The sequence below is a fragment of the Dendrobates tinctorius genome, unplaced genomic scaffold, assembly GCF_039654945.1.
Source record: "Dendrobates tinctorius isolate UK_male_01 unplaced genomic scaffold, ASM3965494v1 ptg000021l, whole genome shotgun sequence".
In the NCBI taxonomy this organism is placed as follows: Eukaryota; Metazoa; Chordata; class Amphibia; order Anura; family Dendrobatidae; genus Dendrobates; species Dendrobates tinctorius.
This window is the reverse complement of record NW_027361689.1, coordinates 43,797,806-43,819,569: the sequence shown is the minus strand read 5'-3', so window position 1 is coordinate 43,819,569 and position 21,764 is coordinate 43,797,806. Positions and strand designations below refer to the sequence as shown.

At 43.7% G+C, this 21,764-nt stretch overlaps 1 long non-coding RNA gene across 1 annotated transcript in view; it reads left to right on the top strand.

The window, feature by feature from the left end:
- LOC141083861 (uncharacterized) overlaps window positions 1–21,764 on the top strand; it is a 65,630-nt gene that overhangs the window by 14,266 nt on the left and 29,600 nt on the right. Inside the window, exon 2 of the long non-coding RNA XR_012230846.1 lies at window positions 1,711–1,851. This is a non-coding gene — a long non-coding RNA (uncharacterized lncRNA). The remainder of the gene's footprint in view (window positions 1–1,710; window positions 1,852–21,764) is intronic.

Sequence of the window (21,764 nt, the reverse complement as noted above, 5' to 3'; positions counted from 1 at the left end):
CTGTATTGTGACATCACTGTGTGTATTATCCCTGTACTGTGAAATCCCTGTGATTATTATCCCTGTACTGTGACATCAGTGTGTTTATTATCTCTGTACTGTGAAATCACTGTGTGTATTATCTCTGTACTGTGACATCACTGTGTTTTTTATCCCTGTACTGTGACATCACTGTGATTATTATCCCTGTACTGTGACATAACTGTGTTTATTATCCTTGTACTGTGACATAACTGTAATTATTGTTCCTGTATTGTGACATCACTGTGATTATTATCCCTGTACTGTGACATCACTGTGATTATTATCCCTGTACTGTGACATCACTGTTTATTATCCCTGTACTGTGACATTACTGTGTGGATTAGACCTGTACTGTGACATCACTGTGTGTATTATCCCTTTACTGTGACATCACCATGTTTATTATCTCTGTACTGTGACATCACCATTTTTATTATCTCTGTACTGAGACATCATTATGTTTACTATCCCAGTAATGTGACATCACTGTGTTTATTATGCCTGTACTGTGACATCACTATGTTTATTATCCCTGTACTATGACATCACTGTGTGTGTTATCTCTGAACTGTGACATCACTGTGTTTATTATCCCTGTACTGTGACATCACCGTGTCTTTTATCCCTGTACTATGACATCACTGTGGTCATTATCCCTGAACTGTGACATCACTGTGTGTATTATCTCTGACCTGTGACATCACAGTGTTTATTATCCCTGTACTGTAACATCACTGTGGTTATTATCCCTGTGATGTGACATCACTGTGTTTATTATCCCTGTATTGTGACATCACTGTGTTCATTATCCCTGTACTGTGAAATCACTGTGTGGATTATCGCTGTACTGTGACATCTCTTTGTTTATTATCCTTGTGCTGACATCACTGTGTTTATTATTTCTGTACAGTGACATCACTGTGATTATTATCCCTGTACTGTGATATCACTGTGCATATTATCCCTGTACTGTGATATCACTGTGTTTATTACCTCTGTACTGTGACATCACTGTGGTTATTATCTGTACTGTGACACTGTGATTATTATGATCCCAGCAAAGAGCAAACAGATGAATGACATACTAGGGCACACAAATCACCACATTACCAGACGGAGCTATTTATCTGAAGTATTGCGGCATATAATTCAGTCAAAAAATGGAGGTGCTTGCATGAAAAAACATGAATATTTCAATGTGAAGCAAAAAAAGAAGAAATATGCAGCACTCACCGATGTAGCTGAAAAACTGTGAGTCTTTATTTCACATAATTTCCATTATGGACCCGTAGAAGAGAGTAATCGCGAAACGGCCCTTGTCCGGCACCTCCCTCCCCTAGCATTCCTCTACGTCCTGCATGTCCACACATTTGATGGAAATTATGTGAAATAAAGACTCACAGTTTTTCAGCTACATCGGTGAGTGCTGCATATTTCTTCTTTTTTTGCTTCACTGTGATTATTATCCCTGTACTGTGGCATCATTGTGCCTATTATCCCTCTGCTGTGATATCACTGTGTTTATTATCTGTACTGTGACATCACTGTGATTATTATCCCTGTTCTTTGACATCACTGTGCGTATTCCCTGTACTCTGACATCACTGTGTTTATTATCCCTGTACTTGGATAACATTGTGTTTATTATCCCTGCACTGTGACATCACTGAATTTTTTTTTTTACAGTGACATCACTGAGTATCTGATGCTATCTCAATAAAAACATCAATGTCACGATTCTTGGGGACTGGTGGTTCTCTCGTTGACTTTTATGAAGAGGGGTGTTGGAGCAGATACTTCTGATACATGAAGAGGCGCACGCCTCAGGTAAGATGCGTAGTGTATCTGCTGGAGTAAGATTTTTGCTGAGTAGGGGTCTCCATGCCCTGTTTCACTCCAGCTCCACCCAATTTGTCAGAGCTGGGGTAAAAATGGGGTGACAATGCCAAAAGTCATATATTTTTTATGCTACATCAAAATAATGCAATTTCTCTAAGCTTTTTCACGTTTGATGAATCGCCCCAAATCTTTCTCAGCATCACCCCTGGTCACCTGCACCACACAGGGCGTCTTCCTCTCTACAGAAGCTTTGCTACATCTCAGAGAGGTTTCAGCACATACAACGGGGTCTAGGCACTGGCAGCCATCACCATCAGACTTTGTCAATCTTTATACTCCCATAGCACATCTTCCTAGGTAAGACTTTTTATTGATATTGATACTATACATTCTGAAATCAATCATTTATTTCATTTTTATTATTTAATACTGCTGATATAGCGCCAACATATTCTGCAGTGCTTTACAGACATTATCTCACTGTCCCCACTGTCTTTTGGCCATACTGTCAAACTATCACTGTTTATTATCAATGTTCAATGTTCCCTGTTTGTTTCGCCCTCTATCATGACATCACACACTCCCTTATTCTGTTTTGTGATTTCCAGGTCCACTCATTGCTTCCAGTTCGGTGCCTCATGCACAGTCTCTTAGGTACCAAAATCAGTATAAAATATTATCACTGATAGTCTGATATACAAAATATATTTATATAGTAGGCAGGTCGGGGAATTGTGCAGAACTAAGTGATTTATCCGATCCTTAAAGTGTAGATCCTTCCTTCATACAACACTTCCATAATAGTCATAGATATATTAGAGGTGGGCAGGGGAGTAGCTCAGGTGAGACGATCAAAGGTACCTGGAGCCAGCATGTGTCCATCAAACGAAGCCCAGGACAGAACCCAAATCTTATGACTGCTACCAGCTTCATGTTGGAGCCTCACTGTTCTCTTCTCTTTAGGGTGTCTACTTAAATTCTTGGTTATGACTAATACAGTTGGGTCTGTTATGAGACCCCGTGGTCACTTAGGAGGTGTTGCCAGTTCATTGATACATAGAGAGCATTATTTGGTGCTGCAGGGGGAAGCACGCAGGAAATGACTTTTGTACTACATGGAATGTTGTATCTTGTAAAGAAATTGCATGCTTTCTCACTAGTCTTAAAGAGGAACTGTCACAGGCTCAAGATAAAGGAGTAAAAAAACTTTGTTAAAATCCCTGAGTTACCCTGAATTTAGAACACGCTTTTCCATTTTGATATGCGTTGCTCCTTTGAAGAGGCATTCATATTTATTTCATCTGGAGCACACTTCCCAATATTCGCACAGTTATAAGAAAATAAACAAGAGCTTTGAGGAAGTTTGGTACTGACATACAGTTTTATATAAAGGATACTTCCACTTTTTCTTGATAAGATTAAACAATTTTTATCATATATATTGATTATGCATGATAAAGAATTTCAGCAGTGCAGGAATTCTTGGCCAGCTCTGGATGTGTGCCCAATAAATTATAATTTATTTTGAATCTTTTGAAATTTGTTTTGAACAATAATATTTTTTTATTTGAGGATGATTTTTACTTACAGTGGTACCGCCATGGGCTCAAATGCAACCCCAACTTATGAAAACAGCTACATGGAAGGCATGGAGAAGAACAAATTTATTTATACTTCCATGTATTGGGCACAGATTACAGGCTAAAATATATTGATGATCTATTTGTAATTTGGACAGGTACAGGGGATTACTTGTTGATTTTCACACTAAATTTAATGACATGTAACCTAACCCAGAAGTTTCGGCAGTCTGAACTTTAATTGTAGTCACGCATGAAAGACACGACTACAACTGAATGCTGGAAACCAGTATTTTACAACAACTCTGAAATGTCTATCAGCTTGAAAGCTGTCTCTGAGAATGGCCAAAGTCAACTCTAAGTGACGGTAAAATGCAGCCACCTGAGAGATACCTTGAACTGCCACATCAGGAGGCCCAATGGCACCACCCTACTTGCTGCACCTGGAGCAAATACAAAGCCTGCCCCTACATACCCGGATGCACCATTAATGTTTACTATTGCAGATTTTTCATAGATGTCATCCAAGTTGCATCCGCTTTTTTTTTCTCATCCATTTTTTTTTTTAGTGAAGAGATGTTTTCATCCAAGACTCCAAAAAGGTGTTTTTTTTCATTCAAATTATATTCAAATTAAACACCAAGCAACAGATCTGTGAGACATGGAAGCAAAGTTCAGAAAATCAGAAGCCTTTTGATTTGCATCCATGTTTTATGGTTCCCCATAGACCTGAATGGCCAAGTCTAATCTGCAAACTAAAATCAGAATAGGACCTGCTCTGCTTTTCACAAATCTCACATTCTGATCAGTGATTTTCATGGATAAATGTATAGATCCATGAAACTCTATGGGTCTGTGTGCCATCCGATAAAAAAACAGACAGTATTTGAATGTGTAACACGAATGCGTGAAGGTAGCCTTAGTCAGATTTTCATCTACATTGTATGCTCAATTAGGAGAAACATTTTGGGCCCAATTCATCAAGACTTCCATTGTGTACCCCAGTCTTAATGAAGGGAGCGCTTAATTTATTAAGAAGCAGGTCACTGTTAACGCATTTGGCACATCTTTCAACTGCCGTGAGCCACTTCCAGAAATATTAGCCCAACCAGGAACTGGAGAACAGTTCTAGTATATTTTACACCACATTAGTGACAAATTATCATGAATTAGTTGGGCGCACTTAGTAAAGCACCATTCAGTCCTATCCCTATTGTCACAACTCAGTTGTCGGCAGACCCAGATCCAGGAGATCCTTCCCTGTCCTGAACGCTAGGGGTGCCCTAGCTCACCCTATTCCCAGGTTACTTCTGAAGGTGAAGATGCTGGGGCCACGAACCTTGCCTTTTCTACTTTTTCCACCCTCCATCTGTACCCTTCCCCCACCCAGGAAAGAGGGGAGCAGCCGTGCACCACAGTGCACCAACCAGATGAACAAGGCAACACGAACAAGGACAACTGAAAATACCAGACATACAAATATTCACTCACATATAACAGAGAAATGTAGCGGGGAGTGGAAGATGGGGTAAAAGCAAAGTAGGAGAAGGAAATGGAATTAGCACGCTTACTAACCCAAGCAAAAGTCACTGATAAACCTACTATAAGCTTTGTCATATAACCACTATCTCATATCCTTCCAGCCATGCAGTATAAGCTAGTTCTGATGAATGTGTCAGCAGGTTTTTGCCTTCTAATCTGAGAGCAGAATAATGTAGGGGCAGAGATTCCAATTCCATCAATGTCTCACTTGCTCAGCAGGTTGTCATAGTTTTAATACAATCAGTGTTTTATCAGCAGATTATATCCCTGCAGGACTAGGTGTCTCATGCCAGGTAGTACTACTAATCTGTGTAACTCCACCCCAGCACTGATTAGCATCTTACTGACAATGTATCATGCCTTGGTTCGACGACTGGTTTAGGTGACCTCTTGCTGCGTGGTTGGTTTCCCTTTCTCCTGAGCCACAGCCTGTTTGGTCTCTGTCCAACTGCTGATTTTTTTTGTCTTTTCTTTCCTTTCTTTGGTTTTATTCTATTCAGGTGTCTCGAACAATAGCTTGTTCTCTTTGTTCGAAACGCGTAGCCTTCTACATGTTACTCATGTGGTTGTCTAGCTTTCTGGATTTTATTCTGCAATAATAAATTGGACCTTTTGTGAAGCTGGACCTTTCCTCTGTTTTGTTCTGATTACTACGTGATGACTGCACGTGGTCCGTGCTTCCCACAACACATGCCTACAGGTGAGCTGGCTTTTTCTTTTTCTAGTTTGAGTTTTACTATTTGTACTCACCTTGCACCTGCCTTCTTTGCTGGCTATAATTCAAGGTTGATGGTGTTTGGAGTTCCAGCTCCTTAGCTAGAGATTTCTTGTCTTAGCAGTTGTGTGTCTTCCTCCCTAGCACCCTTTCCCTTCTTCATTTTGGGTCTGGGAGGTTTCCACATCTTCCATTTGCTTTTCTGGGTTTTGCTCATTTTTCTCCATCTTTACTAGTTTAGGCGCATTTCTTTCTATAGTTATTATTGCTTTCATGTTGCACATTGTCTATAGCGAGTGAGCAGTTAAGGACATTCAGGGTCAGTCGACGCTGAGTACGGCACCGTTATGTAATTTTAGGGTGCCAATCTCTGCGGTCAGGCAATGAAAAATCAGGGTCAGATCAGGGACTTTCCTAGTCTGAACAGGGATATGTTGAGTGCAGGTGTTTCATCTCGCCTGGTTTGTATGTTACCCGTGTGAGTGTATAAGCTCAGTCATAAAACAATGTTCACATAAAGCTGCCAATCAGGGATGTTGACAGGGTTATACAGAGCTCAGTATTCAGAGAACTGCTATATCAACAGCAAGAAAACAGCAAGTCTGTCAAAATTACACCAAAGCAGGCCAGTAAGTGATACATCGCTGGAATCAGGATCTCTGAACCCTACATTATGCTGCTCTCAGATTACATGAAAATGCATGCTGACAAATTCTCTAAAATCAAAGCAATGGAGTGGTATTGACATTCATGCTGACACATTTTTTGTAACATCTGGAATGAACATGGAAAAGTGGCATGAGCACGGTGTGAGGCAGTGACCCGTGTTACAGGTAGGGGTCACTGTTTGTTCTCCCCAGGATACGCACGGAGGCATATTGAGGCCATGAGGGGGCATTGCAGTCGCAAGCATAGCTTAGATTGCAATGGTGAAGCAGGGACTGATGTCACAGGTAGGGGTCACTGCATGTTCTCCCCAGGATGTGCACCGAGGTGCATAGAGGCCATAGGAGTGCATGGCAGTCATGGGCGTAGCTGTGACTGCAATGCAGACTGATAATAAAAAGAAGTGAAGTCTTGGACATGCTAGTGTCCAAGACAGATGTCGGGAAAACCTGCTCTGGAATGTGTGTTTTGAAACTGACTGCAGTATGTTAGTGGTGCAGTCCATTTCATTCCAGGTCTGGGTTTTTCATGTGGCTTAAGGCCACAGGGTTATAGGTTAAAAGCCCTGTAGTATAGGGTATGGGTGTGTCAGGGTCAGAGTCAGTATCCAGCTGGCGTTTGGAGGAGGACAGAGCAAGAGGCTGAGGAGTTTTGTCTGTGTGTGGAGCCACAGGACAAGGTGGAGCCAAACAGCCAGGGGAGCTGAGATGCCAGGCATCCACAGCTAACACAGCGCTGCAGTCATCCACGGGAACTGGTCAGAGGAGGACTAGCGTGTTTACTGGCCACAAATCAATGGAGTAAAGGTGTGAGTAAAAGCTGTGAGTAAAAGAGACATTGACATGGCGTGCAGTCGCCCACAGTAACAGGATATGGAGAAGTCTGGCGTGTTTAGTGAGTGTAATTTAAAGCCATGTACTATGTAGTGTTATGAACTGGTGTGAACTGAACACTAATGAGATGCACTTTTGTGAATTTGAACTTTAATGCTGTGAGGATAACACATTAAAGAGACTTTTGTGTTTGAATTTTGTGGGTCACTGCCTCATCACTGCGTATGGTGCTACAACAGATATATAAATATTCGAAAGTTAAAGTTACCCACCCAAATAAAAAGCATATAAATGTAATTGCGTAAATAAAAATTGCTCATTACTTTGTGTAAATCATGTTTATTGAATTAACAATATTAAAATAAAACATTGCTTTCAACAATATCATGTCTGGTTCTTGAATGAAAAACAAATTGCATTTTAATTCCATTGTTGCGTACACCAATATTATCTTCTAATTGGAATAACAACTATTAATACCATTCAGTCTAGAAAATTGTCATACACAAAACAACCTCTGTGTTGTGCATTCTCATGAAAATTAAAATAGAGGTTTTATGAACAACATTAAAATAACAGGAAAAAAAATTAAAAAGAAGTCAGAGGGAAGAAAAGAAAAAGGAAAGAGAGGAAGGAAGAGAGGGGGAGAGAAAAAAATAGGGGGAAGTAGAGGTAAGGAGAAAGTTATAAGTAGATGGTCAAGTAATCCAGATCCCCCCTCGAGCACTTTTGTGTCCTCCGTCCCATACGGAGGGGATAATAAGTTGGTGAAGACCATTTTAAGCCAAAGACAAATAGGTCAAACCAAGTGAACAAGATCTAAAGTGTACAGAATATTTATGATGCTATCCTATATATGAATCAAGGTCCCGATAGACAGATATCTAATTCCGGGGTTTCCCTGAATGCTAGCCAGGAGGCCCAAGTGTTATATAGTCTGTCAGGGTTCCCTGTGGTTTGAATCAGAAAATACTCCATTCTATAAATATCATTGAGTTCTGCACAAATTCAGAGCGAGAACGGTATTTCCCTTGCTTCCAAAACCGGGGGAATCAGATTCCGAGTAGCCGTGAGAAAGTGCCTGAGGAGATTCTTCTTAAACCTGGAAATCGACATATCACATAAAGATAAAATTGCAAGTTCCACTGTAGGTTGAATTTGACATATTGATAGCCTGTTGTAGAGATCAAAAATCGACAACCACAACTTATTTATAGGCGGGCAGTCCCACCAAATGTGAACATGTGTTCCTTTATCCTGTAAGCATCTCCAACATGTGTCCGGAATCACCGGAAACATAGAATGCACCATAGAGGGACACCGTTACCACCTTGTTAAAATCTTATAGCTCCTCTCCTGTGATACCGAGTGTAACGACATTCTAAATGTAAATAGAAGCACCCTGCCCCTCTCCTCTTGAGATAGGGATCTCCCCAAGTCATGCTCCCACTTTGAGAAAAATAATGGGAAGTCATGTGTCGGAGTCTGATTTTTTTGAAAAAGATTGTACAGCAAGGAAACCGTGTGGGCCGGAGGGTTCCCCGTGACACAGAGCTCCTCGAAGGGAGTTAAAGGTCTCCTGATATCATTTTGTTTGGATATAGCAGTTATAAAATTTCTTAGTTGTTCATAAAAGAACCAGGCACCTGTGGGTGGTACTCCGCCCTGAAATATCTCATCTAATGACCTCATATCAGATCGATCCACGAAATCATAAACAATAGGACGTGAACTCCTACACTTGTCTAGATAAAATTTCCTATTAAAACTAGCAGGGAAATTAGGGTTATCATAAATAGGAGTCAGTGGCCCAGGAGATGTTGAGGTCTGAAGAGCCCTGTGCCTCTGTTTAGTAAATAAGATCATGTTCCTGGTCAGGAACGGCAAGGTGGTTCCCCCCTTCCCCCCACCCCCCGTGGACCACAGTATAATTTGAGGATCACTACCATTAAGATCACTTTCCAAATTGACCCATTTCTTACTATCCCTGCTATGATATAAATCTAGAATACAAGTTCCCAATGATGCACGGCTATAAGTTAGAAAGTCCGGTAGGCCAACTCCACCCATTCTTTTAAGACAACTTAATAGGTGGTATGATATTCGAGCCCGTGTATGGGACCACACAAACTGGGAAATTCGCTTTTTTAAGGCAGGAAAAAAAGGAGGCAGGTAAATATATGGGGATCGTTTGGAAATAATAAAGAAGGCGTGGCAATAAGTCCATTTTAATTACATTGGCTCTACCAAACCATGATAATGGGAGTTTGTGCCATTTTTCTAGGTCCGATTCTGCTTTATGTAAGGCAGACTTGAAATTGGTGTCATATAGCCTGGACACCCTAGATGTTATTTTGATTCCCAAATAGGTAATGGAGTCAGAACGCCATTTAAAGGGGAAGGAGGTGCACAACTTTTCCACCACGGAGGGTTGTAATGATATATTCAGAATCTCAGATTTATGTGAGTTAATTTTAAAATTACTTAATTGGCCAAATTCATGTAGCTCTGAAATAATGTTTGGTAAACTTATTGTGGGGGAGGTGACATACAAGAGAACATCATCCGCGAAAAGTGCCAATTTGTGTTCTTCTGACCTTAATTTAGCTCCTTTGATTGAGGGGTTTAAAAATTGCTCATTACTTTGGATAATATTTGACATATGATCAGGGCCAGCGTTAGGGGCAGGCAGGCCAGGCAGCTGCCTAGGGCCCCCGCTCCCCCAGGGGCCCCCAGCTAGCGGCACATCACGCAGCCGCTATGGGGCCCCTGTGAGGCAGAGGGGACTGCCTACCCCCAGAACCGACTTTCCCTGCCACTGCATTGAACTATGCCGGCGTCTTCCGGTACAGTTCAAAGCAATGATGGAGGAGAGAGCGTCAGCTGACGCTCCTTCTCCCATCATTCCCCGCTCTGCCTCTGACATGGTGGATGCGTGATGACATCATCACGCACTCACTGTGTGCCAGGCAGAGCAGCCACTGAGACAGGAGCTGGGAGCAGCGCGGGCACGAGGAGGGGAGTGAGTTTTGTTTTTTTTTAATATAACAGTGAGTACTGGACTGTGGGGCCATTCTCGGGGGGGGAGTTGTGGGCTGTGCTATATACTATGTGGCTGTGCTATATACTATATGTGGGCTGTGCTATATACTGTTGTGAATTCTCTTTCTGGCATCCCTCTGGTTATTGCTGAGGGTGGTGAAGCTGGTCAGATTGACAGAGAGGGTGCAAATTCTCTTTCTGGGCTCCCTCTGGTGGTTACTGGAGGTAGTGGAGCTGATCTGATTGACAGAGGCTTGCCACCTGATAATGAGGATGATGATTGGAGATCTGGGGTTTCAGATTGGGATTTAAGACAGCTGACTCCCTCTATCCCTGCTCGTGATATTCTTCCTGTGTCTTCAGAGGGCTGATGTCTCCTGCTCTGTCCCTGCATGGTTCAGCTAACTGGTTCATTTGCTTTTCTATTTGCATTTGATCTGGTTTTGTCTATCTTTGCTTTGTGCGGGTCAGCCAGCTCCGGCTGGTGGCTGTGCTGAATCACCGCCCATATGTTACTGCTTGTACCAGTTTGTTTTGTCCCCTGTTTTATTGGTCTCTTTTTGCTTTGCTTTCAGAATATACCAGAGTGCTTATATAGTGGGGGCAAAGTCGTGCGACTTCAGTGTTTTTTGTGCATCAGACGTGTTGGACTTTTTGCAGGGTTTTTTGCATGATTGCAGACAGTGTCTTTCCTGTCCTGTCTAGTCAGTGTGGGCCCCATCATTTGCTCAGTCTATTTTAATACCTGCATTTGTGTTTTCATCTTGTCTCACCGACAATATATGTTTGGGGGCTATCTGTACCTTTTGGGTCTGCTCTGGGGCAGTTTAGATTTCCCCTTTCTTGCTTTAGGCTTAGTTAGCTTTCTGGCTGTGTCAAGGCGTCTAGGATCATCGTAGGTACTCTCCACGGCTACTGCTAGTTGTGTTGATAGGATCAGGGGTCTGCAATCTGCTTAGTTACCAACCTCTCTAGTCTTCTGTGGCTTAGCCTGGGCCTGCTATCCTCCTCGGGACCCATTCATAACAATATACTATGTGGGCTGTGTTATATACTACATGGCTGTGCTATATACTACGTGGGCTGTGTTATATACTACGTGGCTGTGCGATGTACTATGTGGGCTGTGCTATGTACTATGTGGGCTGTGCTATATACTATGTGGGTTGTGCTATATACTACGTGGCTGTGCTATATACTACGTGGGCTGTGCTATATACTATGTGGTCTGTGTTATATACTAGGTGGCTGTGCTATATACTATGTGGACTGTGCTATATACTATATGTGGGCTGTGCTATATACTATGTGGGCTGTGTTATATACTATGTGGGCTGTGTTATGCAGACAAAGCTAAGTGTTGTTTGTCTTACCTCATTTGTATATCTTCCCTTGGTGTTATATTAGTGCAGCGATGGGACCAGTGTCGGCACTTACCAATTCCCTATTGAGGGATAGGTGCAGGGCAAGTGAGGGCTAAGGTATCCTGCTCGGCGATGGTTTGAAAGAAGCCTATAGGGACGTCAGGATAGACCAGGGCACAGCCTCAGGAGAGTGCAGGAGGTGTCCATTTCCCCGTTCCCTATCGCAGAGCCCACCGTTGTAATTGTGTCCCCTTTGTTCCCTTGTTTGTTTGTCGTTTAGTGACCAACCGATTGCTGGGTTGTGTCATACAGGGCCAGTCACTTTGTGACATTGTGGCTGTGCTATATACTACGTGGACTGTGTTATATACAATGAGGCTGTTATATAGATTTTAATCATAGAAAAATCTATATAACACAGCCTCATTGTATATAACACAGTCCACGTAGTATATAGCACAGCCACATATACTATGTGGCTGTGTTATATACTATGTGGGCTGTTATATATTATTGGGGGGTATATTATATTCTATGGGGGAGGCTGTGTTATATACTATGGGGGCTACATTATATTCTTTGAGGGGCTACATTATATTCTATGGGGAGCTACATTTTATTCTATGGGGGACTGTATTAGATTTTATGAGGGAGGTTTGCATCATATTCTTTGATGGGGCTACATTATATTCTATGGGGCGGTGGGTTGTATTCTATTCTATTTGGGGCTACATTATATTCTATGGGGGGCTGTATTATATATTATATTCTACGAGGGGTGATTGCATCATGCTCTATGAGGGGGCTACAGTATACTATATTAGGGGGGCTGCATTATATTCTATGGGGGGTTGCATTATACTCAGTGGGGTGGTTGCATTATACTATATGAGGGCTGCATTATACTGTATCGAGGACTATGGGGAATACATTATACTATATGAAGAACTATGGGGTGCATTATTCTATGGGAAGTGAATTGTACTACATGGATGACTATGGCGGTGCATTATACTATATAGAGCACTATGAGGAGTTTATTATACTATGTGGAGGACTGAGCAGTGTATTTTAATATATGGAGGACTGAGGAGTGTATTTTAATATATGGAGGACTATGGGGAGTGTATTATACTATATTGAGGATTATGGGACACATTATATTATATGGAGGACTATGGGATGTGCATTTTACAAAATGGAGGACTGTGGTGCACATTATACTCTATGGAGGACTACGGGGTGTATTATACTAAACAAGCAAAATGCTGCCTATTCAGCGAGTGATTGGATTGTTTATACTGGAACAAAAATCATTGTACTCAGCAGCACATCGCCCAGTGTAAACTGTAGATGTGCTGCTGATAACATGATACTGTATGGGGACAGATTGATCTAATTGTGATTGTTCTGTTCCCATCATTCTTTCTTAGACGGTGGAAAGAGGCCGGGAAACAAGTGTTGAACGATTTCAGTACTGTCGATCACGCTTGTTTAGCGGCCTGAACTCAGCGCACGTAAATACAACCGAAATGCTTCTGTGTGATGGTGCAATATGTTAGCATTTGGGGCCCCACTTTGCCTAAAACTGGCCCTGCATATGATGCCTTCATCACCCATAACTTCTTTTATCGACATTCTGACACACATTGCATTTGCTATAATGTCACTTAAAGGTTAACCGTTGTTTTAATTTTATTTTTTTAATAAATCAAAAAAACACTTGAAAATAAACAACTTTGTAATATATCTCATCAGAGAAATCTTTCTCTTCCTGGACTCCTGGACTGATTGTTCATTCTCATAATTTTCAGTTCACAGGTGCAATGTATTCGGTGACTTCAGATTTTCCCATTACTGAGATAGGAGATGACAATTAGTGCTATTCTATGGAGAACCGTAGTGGTAATTTCAGTAGCAATATCAACCAATACCTCATGCAACGTATTTAGCGTACACATTATTTTTCATTTTTTATTGCACATTTTTCAATTTTCTTGCTGTATGCAGCTAGGCCCTTTTTTGTTGGTTGCGTGTACTGGGGTGTCCGTCTTTGTGGGGTGCACTTATATAGTGCTGGACATGCCGCCCGATCTAATAGTATGGACGTCATTAATAAGCTGTAAGCCAGACACTATGCATCACTCGTATCCAAGACCAAAGCCTGAGGTGATAGATCTCTGAGTGAAGATGGAAAAAAGTTCTATGTATAAATATTCAAATTCTTCAGATATGACCCCCAAACTAAGGCCTTCTGGCAAAAGTTTGTCTAAACTGGCCTTGAATGCCATAGTCGGGTTTGAAGTCAATTTGCAATGTGAATTAATATAATCCAAAATTTCAAAAACTTATTTTTCTGTAGAGCTTAGAATTTGGAGCAACCACAGATCCACCCTTTATTCGATGCACGAATTGCAATGTCGTTATTTTTCAGTTGACCAATAACATCAAACTGTGCCCAGTTTAAATTCCGTTTACTTTTTCTGGGGTCAGCAGTGGTTCAATAGGACCTGTTTATGCTCCTGTTACAGTGTCATGATCCAGGCCGGGGATTGTATCCTGTCTCTCTTTCCCGGTCTGATCATGTCAAGGTTTACCTTTTCTCTGCCTCGTTCTGGCTTCAGGCTGGCTATTTTTCTCCACTGCATCCTGCAGGCGGTGTCAGTTATAGTTTCTGCCTACGGTGTGTGCAGCTGACTCTGTTTGCCCTGCTTTGTTCTGCTGATTTTGCTGACTGTACCCGTGTCTGTTTATTTCCCTCTTCCCGTCCCGACTCTGTGTTCCCCTTTTGTGTTTTGCCTTCCTGGTATTTGACTTGGCTTGGCCCCTGACCTGCTGTTTATCTCTTGTCTTTGGCATATCTGCTGCTGACCGGTAATGACCCATTTGGCTTGTTTCTGACTCCGTGCTTGTTTATTCCTTTGATACTGCGCTACAGACTAATATCGACCCGACTTTTTTTTACTATTCCGCTGCCACCTGGTGGTGGCCTCGCTGCTGTCTTCAGGTCTGCTCTTGCTGTGTGCAGTAGGGTGACCGGATCTCATATGGGGGGGAAAAAATGTCAGAATCTTGTTCGTCTGGACCCCACAAAACGATTCCCCTTTCCAGATATTGAGAGAGCCAAAATTTGAGCTCGATCAAACGACGTTAACCCGTGCCGCTCGTCGCTCAAAGTTTGAAAAAATCCAAATTGAGGTATTTTAAGATTTAGGTATTTTGCATAGTCTGTTAGACTATAAAGAATGTGACAACAACATTGCAGAAATAGCCCTGACCAAATTTTCGAACCATTTGTGGTATTTGAATGCAGAGTTGGTGGGATTATCGTTTTTTGATCCCACCATTACAGACAATGAAAAGTTGTTAATGGCTAATAAATTGCTCAGTAGCACAGATGAACCATCAGAGCACGCTAACCTACATGAGGTGATAATTTTACATAGTTATCTAATCTATTCTAGAGCTTTTGTTTAAGTAGTTTTTGAAACGTCAGAATATAATGTTCGGCATTTGCTTACAACTTGCAGGACATATTGCTTTTGTTCTTCATCTTTTGTCAGAAGGTCGTTAAAGTCGGTTACTTCCTACCTCTTTTAATTTTTCTTTCCTAACTTTTGGATTTTCAACCCTAGCGTGCTCTGATGGTTCATCTGTGCTACTGAGCAATTTATTAGCCATTAACAACTTTTCATTGTCTGTAATGGTGGGATCAAAAAACGATAATCCCACCAACTCTGCATTCAAATACCACAAATGGTTCGAAAATTTGGTCAGGGCTATTTCTGCAATGTTGTCACATTCTTTATAGTCTAACAGACTATGCAAAATACCTAAATCTTAAAATACCTCAATTTGGATTTTTTCAAACTTTGAGCGACGAGCGGCACGGGTTAACGTCGTTTGATCGAGCTCAAATTTTGGCTATCTCAATATCTGGAAAGGGGAATCGTTTTGTGGGGTCCAGATGGACAAAATTCCGACATCGATTTTTTGCGGTCACCCTAGTGTGCAGTCCTCCCTCCACTCTATCGCCATCTATTGGAGCTTGCATCTACCTGCATAGCAGCAGCGTCACATCCAGGTAACCTAGGCTCCGCTTACTTCCCCTGGGCCCACTACCCAAAGTTGTTCTCCACGTCAGGTTTTGCAAGTTGCCTGGCGTGGCTCAATGCCCTTCCTCATCTCCCTATGCTCACACTTGTGTCAGTATTGAGACTTGTGTGTTCAGTTTGTTTGGTGTGTGCTCCATGTTTAGCTCCTATTATATTTGCCTTACTGGACCTTTGTGCCCTGCAAAACCTCCTTCAGTTGCAGTGGAATAGTGTGCTGTTGTTGGACTCTGTTCGTATTGAGCCTTCAATACTGCACTATTGCTCTGCCTCCCTTTATTGCTGCTTTGGACTTTCTTGAGTCCAAATCTGTACCTGTCCTCCTATGGTCTCCAGCTGCCAAGTGCTTGTTCCACACGTACCTTTCTGTCTGCTACACCCGGGGTCTGTGTGCCCACCAGGACATGAGGATTAGTTGATCCTCCCTACCAGGTGAGCTGGTAGGGGACTATAAAAAATACAGTAAAAAGTAAAAAAAAAAAATGTTTTATAAAAATATGGAAAAAAATAAAGACAAAAGTTGAAATCACACTCCTTTTCCAGCATTAAAAAATAAGAAATAAAACAAAATTAAAAAAATATCAATAGTTGGTAAAAGTCCGATCTAGCAAAATATAAAATAAATTAATCTGATCGGTAAACTGCATAACGAGAAAAAAAATCAAAACACCAGAATTGCGTTTTTGCAGAACATAATAATAATAAAATCTAAAAAATGAAATAAGAGGCGATCAAAACATTGTATCTACCCTAAAATGATATCAATAAAAACATAATCTCCATGAGCAAAAATCAAGCCTTCACACAGCCCCATATCCCAAAAATTGAAAACTTTATGACTATCGGAACATGATGTGAAAAGCATATTATTATTTTCTAAATTTTCTGAGTTTTTTTCACCACTTAAGTAAAAAAAAAAGCTATACATGATTGATATTTGCGTACTGGTACGGACTTGTGGAATCATATTGCCAGGTCAGTTTTATTAATTCAGTGCACATGGTGAATTTAAAAATAAAAACAAAAATAATTGCAGTGTTGCACTTTTTTTTGCTATTTTTCAACACTTGGAATTTTTTTCCTGTTTTCCAGTATAAAATGGATGAAGTTATTAAAATGTACAACTCATCCTGTAAAAAAAAAAAAAGCCCTAACATGGCTAAATTAAAAAAGTTTTGGCTCTTGGAATAAGGGGAGGAAAAAAAGAAAGCGGAAAAATGAAAAATCGCCTGATCCTTAAGGGGTTAAGCGGCTTTCCAGGACTTATTCTTATGGTAGGTCTCCAAAATCTGGGTACTTTTGACCAGCTATTTAAATAGGAAAAAGTTGCAGTACCATCCACAGCCACTATACAATGTGTGGCGCAGTGCCATGACCTCTTTAATCCATTGATCAGTGTGGATGCTGGGAGTGAAACCCACAACTATGTGATATTAATATCCTATCCCAGCAAAAATTCCTTTGGCACAAATAAATTACATTCTTTGAAGGTTGGGGGTTATGGTCAATAGGAACAAGGCCGTACTGAATGCTGAAAAAGTCTCCAGTAATTGCCCCCTTATAGGCACATTACCCTTGTTCCGTGTCTCTCGGCTTCGGCATTACTGCTGATAGAGGAACGTGCGGTACGGTATGAATGCCGCCATTGTGTTGATGTCAGGTGATTGATTTAATGTTACAACTCAGTAGTTAATTATTATAAATTATGGGTAAATACTGCGGATGTGCAAATATTTGTGCGAGTCGGATTTGATACGTCACCTGTAATATTATATATCGCGCTCTGCGGCTTACAGAACCGTGCAGGATTAGAATATTTGGATTAAAGGAATTGTACAGTGTGTTCAGTCAACTAACATCTGACCCCTGCGGACAGATTTTCCGGCCCGAGGTGACTGCACTGCATTCCACACTTCTTTTGCATTCTTAGGTTTCATATCAAAAACAGCATTTTTGACGTCATTCCACAAATTCTCAATCGGAGTGATGTCTGCGGATTGGGCTGGACAACTTCATAACATCAATCATGTTGGTCTTTAACCAGGATGTTGCCCGCTGAGTCGTTGTTCTGCTGAAACCCCCATTTTCAAAGGCATCTCCTCTTCAGCACAAGGGTAACATAACCTCTTCCAGTATTTTCATATACTCAAACTGTTCCTTGGTAACTGGTGTGCAATAAATGGGCACAAAATTTCCCATGCGGAATGTGTAGAGAAGTCATTTCAGCTCTACTTCTATCAGTATGGGAAAGGCTACTTGCACACTTGCGTTATGAGGCGCAGTGCTCGACCGCCACTAAGCTCCGCCCCCTGCTGCGCCCCCTCCGGTCAGCTCCTCCTATGGGAGCATGACGCTGCATGCGACCTGCATACCCTATATTTAGCGCTGGGTACGCAGGCCGTGTGCTGGTATGTTTTTGCCGGCACATGCGCTCTTTTGGCGCTGCGCCGAAGTGCGCCAAACACACGTGTTGCATTTTGGTGCGCTCGGCGCAGCGCTAAAAGGGCACATGCGCTAGCAAAAGCATACTAGCGCACGGCCTGCGTACCCAAAGCTAAATATAGGGTACACAGGTCACATGCAGCGTCATGCGCCCTGTTACGGGGCTGGCGGAACGCACCAAATAATAAAGATGAAATAATATATAAGGTGAGTTCAGAGTCCAGGGCCCACCGTGCAGAGGTGACCAACTGCTGCTGAACAATGAGGGAAAGGCGTGTAGGAGTAAAGCCGGACACCAGTGCGTAATCACTGAGCCGGAGCTAACAGACACATGCACCGTTACTTCACGAAACACGTGCCTGCCAACGAACAACCGCAACCTGTTAGCGTCACAGGTCATGGGGTGTGAACCACTGGTGCAACGTGTGCAGTATCCGCCCTAACGGATGCCACTAACCAGCCTAATAACCGGCCTGGAAAGCGCTACTAAAGCGCATGGCGTAACTAGCAGACGCTGTGATAGCAGTAGCCAAGGAGGCCTATACTGGCCGACACCCTAGGCCCTAGCGGTGGATGTGGAGCAACACTGCGGCGCTATGCAGTGTAGAGCTAACGTACTGACTCTAATCCCTCACCCTAACCCATACGTAATATCCAAGGAGGGGGGAATTATAATGCGTCAGTGACCAGGCTCATTCATCCATCATCACACATACACTAAATGCATTAGCCTCAGAGTCTATCATAGCGCATGGTGGGGCAGCCATGCGAGCCTTTTATAGCCATGCCCTTCCGGGACCTTCCTGATCCTTCAGACGGACCAATCAGAACTGGAGAAGGACCTGAGCATGTGACTCCCAATCCCCAATGGGAAATCGTCTCCTGAGCATGCTCAGTGGAGCGAAGGGAAGACAGACTCTGGAGTCTTTTGCTGCTGGACAGACTGCATTGCCATAACTGGACCAGAGGTGGCAGCAGCAACCAAACCCACAATGCTGGTGTGGGCAGAACGCCGGGATCGTGGAGTCTGCTGAGCAGGCTCCACTGCGGCTGGGGGATCGTGGAGTCTGCTGAGCAGGCTCCACTGCGGCCGGAGGAGAATGGGAGTCCGCAGATGGCAAGGCTCGGGATTCCCGCTGTGCAGCGCCCGGAACCCGACGCCTAACATTACCTCCCCTCTGAGCCTCGCTGCGCTCAAATGCCGCGATAAGGAGAGGGGCGTGGATATTCTCCACTGGCTCCCATGTCTGAGCCTCAGGACCATGACCCTTCCAGTCCACCAAATAAAATCTTTTGCCACGCCCCACCCTGCATCCCACGATGGCATTGACCTTGAACTCGTCCGAAGACAGGTCGGATGTCCCGGCAGGAGACTCGGAAAACCGGGACAAGTTGGCAGGTTTAAGGAGGGACACGTGAAAGGTGTCCGAAATGGCCAAGTGGGGAGGAAGAGCCAGGCGATAAACCACAGGGTTGACCTGCTCCAGGACCTTGAAGGGACCGATAAATCGCGGCGCGAATTTGGTGGAATCGGCCGGCAGCCTGATATTTCGGGCAGAGAGCCACACCAAGTCACCAGGGGCAAAAGTTGGAGCGACGCGCCGATGCGTGTCGGCCGATGCCCTCATTCTCTCCTTAGAGGCACGGATGGCATCCTGAGTGTTATCCCAGATGTCGCGAGCCTCCACTGCCCAGTCTGCCACCCAGGCATCAGTGGAAGATACTGGCATCGGACGGGCCGCGTGGATGCTGGCCGTAATTAAGGAGGAACGGGGTCTGACCGGTGGAATCAGCTACTGCATTGTTCAGAGCAAATTCTGCCCACGGTAGTAAGGATGCCCAGTCATCCTGCCTGGCCGAGACAAAATGTCGCAGGTATGTGACCAGAGTTTGGTTAGCTCTCTCAACCAACCCGTTCGTCTCAGGGTGATAGGCGGAGGACAAATTTAGCTCGATGCTGAGCAGACTGCAGAGCTGCATCCAAAACCGAGACGCAAATTGGGGACCCGGTCACTACCTATCTTGTCTGACATACCGTGCAAACTAAAAACGTGCTTAATGAACAGAGTGGCGAGACCACGAGCAAAAGGCAGCCGCGCAAGTGGCACCAGATGCACCATTTTAGAAAAATGATCGGTGACCACCCAGATGACCATGCTGCCACTGGATTTGGGCAGGCCGACCACAAAATCCATGCCGACCATATCCCAGGGTCTGTCTACCACTGGCAGGGGATACAATAACCCAACCAGCCTCTGCCTAGAGGACCTGTTCTGAGCACAGGAGACGCATGCCTGAATGTATTCTCTTGTGTCCCGAGCCATGTGCGGCCACCAATACGTCCCTGCCAGGAGTTCCGTGGTCCGCCTAATGCCAAAATGACCACCCACCCTGGACACGTGGGCCCACGCGAGAACCTATGGCCACAGGTGGGGAGGGACAAAGGTTTTACCTGGCGGCACTGACTCAAGAGCGACCGGAGTCACCGTCCTCAGACTCTCAGAAGTGACGATTATCCGAGGCTCAGCCTCCTCCTCCTCCACTGACACCACCGAGCGAGAGAGAGCATCAGCCCGGATGTTCTTCTCACCGGACAGATAGTGCAAGGTGAAGCGGAAGTGGGAGAAGAAAAGTGACCACCTGGCTTGGCGAGAGTTCAACCGCTGGGCCGTTTGTAAATACATCAGGTTTTTATGGTCGGTGTATACCTGAAAGGGAAACCGGGCTCCCTGCAGAAGATGTCTCCACTCGGAAAAGGCCAATTTCATTGCCATCAGCTCCCTGTCCCCGATGGAGTAGTATCTCTCCGCCGGTGAGAAGGTCTTGGAGAAAAAGAAGCAGGGATGCTTCTGACCTTGGGCATCCTTCTGGAAAAGGACTGCCCCTGCACGACGGAGGAAGCATCTACCTCTAGGATAAAGGGTTTATCCACATCGGGACGATGGAGTATAGGAGCGCCAGAAAAATGGATCTTAAGAGACGAGAAGGCCGCGGAGACATGTTCCGACCAAACCTTTGGATTGGCTCCCTTTTTGGTGAGTGCGACCAAAGAAGCCACCAGCGGGGTGAAGTGGGGAATTAACTGGCGGTAATAATTAACGAAGCCCAGAAACCGCTGCACCGCTTTAAGAGAGTGGGGCTCCTGCCAGTCCATTACTGCCTGTAATTTGGCAGGATCCATAGCCAACCCCTGGGCCGAGATGATATAGCCCAGGAACGGCAAGGACTCCTGCTCAAATTAACACTTCTTCAACTTGGCGAAGAGAGAATTCGCCCGCAAACGGTCGAAGACCTTGCAGACGTCTCTCCGGTGAGAGGCCAAATCTGGAGAGAAGATGAGGATGTCATCCAGATAGACCACCACTGAAGTGGAGAGCATATCGCGAAATACATCATTTACGAAGTCCTGGAAGACAGCTGGTGCGTTACAGAGGCCGAAGGGCATGACCAGATACTCATAGTGGCCATCCCTGGTATTAAAGGCTGTCTTCCACTCGTCCCCTTCCCGTATGCGGATCAAGTTGTAAGCCCCCCGTAGATCTATCTTAGTGAAGATCCGGGCCCCTCGCAACCTGTCAAACAACTCAGAGATCAGGGGAAGAGGG